The sequence below is a fragment of the Gracilinanus agilis genome, chromosome 2 (assembly GCF_016433145.1).
Source record: "Gracilinanus agilis isolate LMUSP501 chromosome 2, AgileGrace, whole genome shotgun sequence".
NCBI lineage: Eukaryota > Metazoa > Chordata > Mammalia > Didelphimorphia > Didelphidae > Gracilinanus > Gracilinanus agilis.
This window is the reverse complement of record NC_058131.1, coordinates 713,148,251-713,155,642: the sequence shown is the minus strand read 5'-3', so window position 1 is coordinate 713,155,642 and position 7,392 is coordinate 713,148,251.

Below are 7,392 nucleotides of genomic sequence, written 5' to 3'. Positions count from 1 at the left end.
TTTGGACATCATCCTATAGGAAATTGTCCAAGAAAACTGCTCTGATGTTCTTGAAAAAGAGGGAAAAGTGGAAACTTAAAGGATCCACAGATCACCTCCTACATTTAATCCACAACTGACAACTTCCAGGAACATTAAAGCCAAATTCAAAAACTTTCAGAACATGGAAAAAATATTACAAGCTGCTAAGAAGAAGTCATTCATATACCAGGGAACCACAGTTAGGATAACATATGATCTGGATGCATCTACTTTGAAGGACGAGAAGGCATGGAATATAATATTCCAGAAATCAAGGGAACTGGGTCTACAACCAAGAATCAACTATACAGCAAAATCAAATATATCTTTGCAGAAGAAAGTATGGTCATTCAATAAAACTGAAGACTTCCAAATTTTCATAAAGAAAAAAATGGACTTAAACAGAGAATTTGCTGCCCTAACACAGAACTCAAGAGAATCACAATAAGTTAATTAAGGGAAGGGGGGAAAAATCTTTTCTTTAAAGGACTCAATAAGCTCAATCCATTTGTATCCCTAAAAGAAAAGAAGATATTGGTAAATATTAAAAATTGTTATTTTCAATAGGGTAACTAGAAGAAGTTTTTTAGAGGGAACAGTGACAAACTGTATAGGATGAAATGTATATGTATATATATATATATATATATATATATATATATATATATATATATATGTATGTATGTATGTATGTATGTATAAAACTAGAAAGGAAAGGAGATAATATTAAGAAAAATGGAAAAAACAGACAAAATGGATATAAAAAAGCAAGTGGGGCAAACAGGGGAGAAGATCAATACACTGAAAGGGTAAAGAGGTTGGAGAGAGGAAATACTTAATACTTAAGTTCAATGAAATTACCTTAAAGAAGGAAGAAAAATCAGATCCATTGGGACAGAGAATTGATTCACACCCTATAGAGAAGTAAAAGGGTAACAAAAGGACTGGTAGGGAGAGAAGCAACACAAGTGAAGGAGAGGGTGGGGTAGCTTAAAAAGACCCTAAAGAAGAATAAGAGGAAGATAATAAAGGAGGGGGTATAAAGGGAACTACAATAAGGGAGGGGATTAGGGGAAATGATTAAAAACAAAACACTGGTATGGAAGGAAATAGTGATAGAAGAAAGGGAAGGAGAAGGAGAGAGAATCAAAATGTTTGGGAACACACAGTTGATAATTATAAAACTGAATGTGAATGGGATGAGCTCATCCATAACTGAAGCAAATAGCAGAGTGGATTAGAAACCAAAATCCTACCATATGTTGTCTAAAAGAAACACACACGAGATAGGCAGGCATACATAGAATAATAAAAAAGGCTGGAGCAAAATATATTGGACTTCAATTGAGAAAAAGAAGGCAGGAGTTGCAATCATGGTTTCTGACAGCCAAAGTAAAAATAGATCTTGTTAAAAGAGAGAGGGAAGGTAATTACATCCTAATAAAAGGCAATATGGACAATGAAGAAATATCAGTACTCAACAAGTATGCATCAAATGATATAGCATCCACATTTCTAAAGGAGAAGCTAATGAGCTCAAGGACAAAATAGATAGCAAAATTATACTGATGGGTGACCTCAATCTTCCTCTATTAGATCTAGATAAATCAAATGAAAAAATAAATAAGAAAGAGATGAGAGGTGAATGAAATTCTAGAAAAAAATAAGTTAATAGGTATATTGAGAAAATAAATAGGGACAAAAAGGAATACACCTTCTTTTCAGCAGCACATGGAACATTCACAAAGACTGACCATGTACTAGGGCATAGAAACATGGCAAACAAATGCAAAAAAGAAGAAATAATAAATACAAACTTATCAAATAATAATGCAATAAAATAGTTATTAGCAAGGATATATGGAGAGGGAAACAAAAAACTAATTGGAAATTAAATAATATGATTCTCCAAAATCAGTTAGTTAAAGAACAAATCATAGAAACAATTAATAATTTCATTGAAGACAATAACAATTATAAGACTTCCTAACAAAACCTATGGGATGCAGCCTAAGCAGATCTAAGGGGAAAATTTATATCAATGAATAAATATATTAACAAATTAGGGAGGCCAGAGGTTAAAGATTTGGGCATGCAACTTAAAAAACTAGAAAGTAAATGAATTTAAAGTCCCCAGATGAAAACTAAATTAGAAATACTAAAAATAAAAGGAGAAATTAACAAAATCTTGTCCGGGGTTAAGATGGTGGCAGAGTAAAAAGCAGCTGCTCAACCTCTCCTGGGCATTCAACAAGATAGAAGATTTTCAAGTATTTGCACAGAAAAGACCAGGATGAAATGGAAAATTTGATATCCAACCACAAAAATCAATAGAAACATGAAAAGGTAAATAAGAAACAAATAGGAAAGAAAGAAAACTCCTTTTTTTAAAATTTTACTCTTTAAGGACTTCAATAAGATCTAATTATCTGTATTCCTATGTGGAGAAATGCTATGTATAATTCTCTGTAGTGAACTCTATTCACTATTATAATATTCACTATTATAGTAATCAAAAGAATATTTCATAGGGAGAGTTTGGAATACTAAATTGTCTAAGATGATATGAGGGGTGGGAAAGAGGGGGGTGAATAGTAGGGGACACCAAGAGAAACTTGATTGAATAAGAAAAATAGGATATTCTATTACACACAAAGAGGGCATCAGAAGGGGAGGGGACAAATACTATTTTAAGAAGGAGAGGAAGAGAGCATTAAGAGGTAATATTTAAACCTTACTCTCAATGTAATTAACCCTGAGAGGGAAGAGTAGCTATATAATCCATTGGGATATAAAACTCTATCTAACCCTACTGAGAAATTCAGAAGGGATAAACGAAGGGGAGCAAGGGAGTGGGGAGGTCAAAAAAGGGAGGGGAGAAGAAGGGAGAGGGAATTCATTAGGCCTTTAAAAATAAAAAGAGGGAAATAATAAGGGAGGGGGTAGAAAGGGAAGTTAATCAAGGGAGGGGATAAGGATTGTCCAGCTTAAAGCAAAACACTGGTTTAAAAGGAAATAGTGTAAGAAGAAGGAGTAGAACTAGGGAAGGATACAAAAATGTCAGCGAATGCACAACTAATAATTATAACACTGAATGTGATTGGGATGATCTCACTCATAAAATGGAAGCAAATAGCAGAGTGGATTAGAAACCAAAATCCTACCATATGTTGTCTAGAAGAAACACATATGTGGCAGATGGACATACACAAGTTTAAGGTTAAGGGCTTAAGCAAAATCTTTTGGGTGTCAAATAAGAAAAAAAAGGCAGGAGTGGCGATTATGATTTCTGACAAAACCAAAATAGAAATAGATATAATTAAAAAAGACAGGGAAGGTCATTACATCCTGATTAAAAGCAGTATAGACATTGAGAAAATAACAGTGCCCAATAATTATACACCAAGTGGCATAGCATCCAAATTCAAAAAGGAGAAACTGGCAGAGCTAAAGAAGGAAATAAATAGTAAAACCATACTAGTGGGAGATCTAAATATTCCTCTTTCAGATCTAGATGAATCAAACCAACAAATAAATAAGAAAGAGGTAAGAGAGGTGAATGAAACACTAGGAAAATTAGATTTAATTGATATGTGTAGAAAAATAAATAGGGTCAAAAAGGAATACACCTTCTTTTCAGCTGCACATGGTACATTCACAAAGATTGACCATGGAATAGGGCATAGAACCATTGCAAACAAATGCAATAGAGTAGAAATAATAAATGTAGCCTTCTCAGATCATAATGCAATAAAAATAATTAGTAAGGGCACCTGGATAGGCAAATCAAAAACTAATTGGAAATTAAATAATATGATTCTCCAAAACCAATTAGTCAGAGAAGAAATCATAGAAACAAACAACTATTTGATTGAAGAGATTGACAATGATGAGGCATCCTACCAAACTCTGTGGGATGCAGCCAAGGGAGTACTTAGGGGCAGAGGTTAAAGAATTGGGAATGCAACTTAAAAAAACTAGAAAGCAAGCAAATTAAAAATCTCCAGATGAAAACTAAATTAGAAATACTATAAATCAAGGGAGAAATTAATAGAATCGAAAATAAAAGAACTATTGAATTAATAAATAAGACTAGAATCTGGTATTTCGAAAAAACAGACAAAATAGAAAGTGCTGGTCAATCTAATAAAAAAAAGGAAAGAAGAAAAGCAAATTGACAGTATCAAAGATGAAAAGGTAGAGCTCACCTCTAATGAAGGGGAAATTAAGGCAATCATTAAAAACTATTTTGCCCAATTATATGGCAATAAATATAACGATCAAGGAGATATGGATGAATATTTACAAAAATATAAATTGCCTAGATTAACAGCAGAAGAAATCGAATACCTAAATAATCCCATATCAGAAAAAGAAATTGAACAAGCCATCAAAGAACTCCCTAAGAAAAAACCGCTGGGGCATGATGGATTCACAAGTGAATTCTATCAGACATTCAAAGAGCAGCTAATCCCAAAACTATACAAATTATTTGATATAATGAGTAAAGAAGGAGTACTACCAAATTCCTTTCATGACTCAAACTTGGTAATGATTCCAAAGCCAGGTAGATCAAAAACAGAGAAAGAAAACTACAGAGCAATCTCCCTAATGAACATAGATACAAAAATTTTAAATAGAATATTAGCAAAGAGACTCCAGCAAGTAATCATGATCAGGTACGATTTGTACCAGGAATGCAAGGATGGTTCAACATTAGGAAAACCATCCACATAATTGACCATATCAACAGTCTAACAACCACAAAAATCACATGATTATCTCAATAGATGCTGAAAAAGCCTTTGAAAAAATACAGCAACCATTCCTATTGAAAACACTGAAAAGTATAGGAATAGAAGGACCTTTCCTAAAAATAATAAACAGTATATACCTAAAACCATCAACAAACATCATATGCAATGGGGATAAATTAGAAGTATTCCCAATAAGATCAGGAGTGAAACAAGGATGCCCATTATCACCTCTAATATTCAACATAGTACTAGAAACACTAGCAGTTGCAATTAGAGAAGAAAAAGAAATTGAAGGTATCAAAAAAGGCAAGGAAGAGACTAAGCTATCACTCTTTGCAGATGATATGATGGTATACTTAAAAAATCCTAGAGAATCAACTAAGAAGCTTGCAGAAATAATCAACAACTTTAGCAAAATTGCAGGATACAAAATAAATGCACATAAATCATCAGCATTTCTATATATTTCCAACAGATTAGAGCAGCAAGAGGTAGAAAGAGAAACACCATTTAAAATCACCCTAGACAATATAAAATACTTACGGATCTATCTACCAAAACAAACACAGCAATTATATGAAAACAACTACAAAACACTGTCCACACAAATAAAATTCCATCTAAACAATTGGAAAAACATTGATTGCTCATGGGTAGGACGAGCTAGCATAATAAAAATGACCATTCTACCCAAATTAATTTGCCTATATAGCACCATACCTAATAAACTACCAAAAAACTTCTCTATTGAATTAGTAAAAACTATAACAATGTTCATTTGGAATAACAAAAGATCAAGAATATCAAGGGAAATAATGAAAAAATATGAAGGAAGGTGTCCTAGCAGTACCAGATATTAAACTATACTATAAAGCAGCAGTCATCAAAACAATATGGTACTGGCTAAGAGACAGAAGTCTATTCAATGGAATAGACTTGTGGTAAATGACATCCGCAAGACACTGTATGATAAACCCAAAGAGCCCAACTTTTGGGATATGAATTCACTATTTGACAAAAACTTTTGGGAAAACTGGAAAACAGTATGGCAGAGATTAGGTTTAGATCAACATCTCACACCCTACACCAAGCTAAAGTCAGAATGGATGAATGACTTGAATATAAAGAAGGAAAGTATAAGAAAATTAGCTGAACATAGAATAGTATACCTGTCAGATCTATGGGAAAGGGAAAATTTTAAAACCAAGCAAGAATTAGAGAAAATTATAAGATGTAAATTAAATGGGTTTGATTGTATTAAACTAAAAAGCTTTTGTACAAATAAAAACAATGTTGCCAAAATCAGAAGGGAAACAACAAATTGGGAAAAGATCTTTGTAACAAAAATCTCTGACAGTGGTCTAATTACTCAAATATAAAAGGAGTTAAATCAATTGTATAAAAAAATCAAGCCATTCCCCAATTGATAAATGGGCAAGAGACATGAATAGGCAATTTTCAGATAAAGAAATCAAAAGTATCAATAAGCACATGAGAAAGTGTTTTAAATCTCTAATAATTAGAGAAATGCAAATCAAAACAACTAAGGTATCACCTCACACCTAGGAGATTGGCCGAAATGAAAGAAGTGGAGAGTAATGAATGCTGGAGGGGATGTGGCAAAATTGGGACATTAATGCATTGCTGGTGGAGTTGTAAACTGATCCAACCATTCTGGCTGGCAATTTGGAACTATGCTCAAAGGGCTATAAAAATGCCTGCCCTTTGATCCAGCCATACCATTGTTGGGTTTGTACCCCAAAGAGATCATAGATAAACAGACTTGTTTGAAAATATTTATAGCTGCGCTTTTTGTGGTGGCAAAGAACTGGAAAAGGAGGGTATGTCCTTCAATTGGGGAATGGCTGAACAAATTGTGGTATATGCTGGTGATGGAATACTATTGTGCTCAAAGGAATAATAAACTGGAGGAATTTCATGTGAACTGGAAAGACCTCCAGGAACTGATGCAGAGTGAAAGGAGCAGAGTCAGAAAAACACTGTACACAGAGACTGATACACTATGGTAAAATCCAATGTAATGAACATTTGTACCAGCAGCAATGCAATGACACAGGACAGTTATGAGGAACTTATGGTAAAGAACACTACCCACATTCAGAGGAAGAACTGCAGGAGAGGAAACATAGAAGAAAATCAACTGCTTGAACACATGAGTTGAGGTGGACATGATTGGGGATGTACACTCAAAACTACCACACCAATGTAACTAACAATTTGGAAATAGGTCTTGATCAATGACACATGTTAAAACCAGTGGAAATGTGCAGCAGCCATGGGTTGGGGGAGTGCGGGGGCTGAAGGGGAAAGTAGGAGCATGAGTCATGTAACCATGTTAAAAATGAATATTAATAAATGTTTAAAAAAAGAAAAGAAAACAAAATCAAAGTAAAAGAACTATTGAATTAATAAATAAGGCTAGAATCTGGTATTTTGAAAAAAACAGATAAAATAGACAAAGTACTGGTAAATTTAATAGAAAAAAAGGAAAGAAGAAAACCAAATTACCAATATCAAAGATGAAAAGAGAGATCTCACCTCTAATGAAGAGGAAATTAAGGCAATCATTAAAAACTATTTTGTCCAATTATAT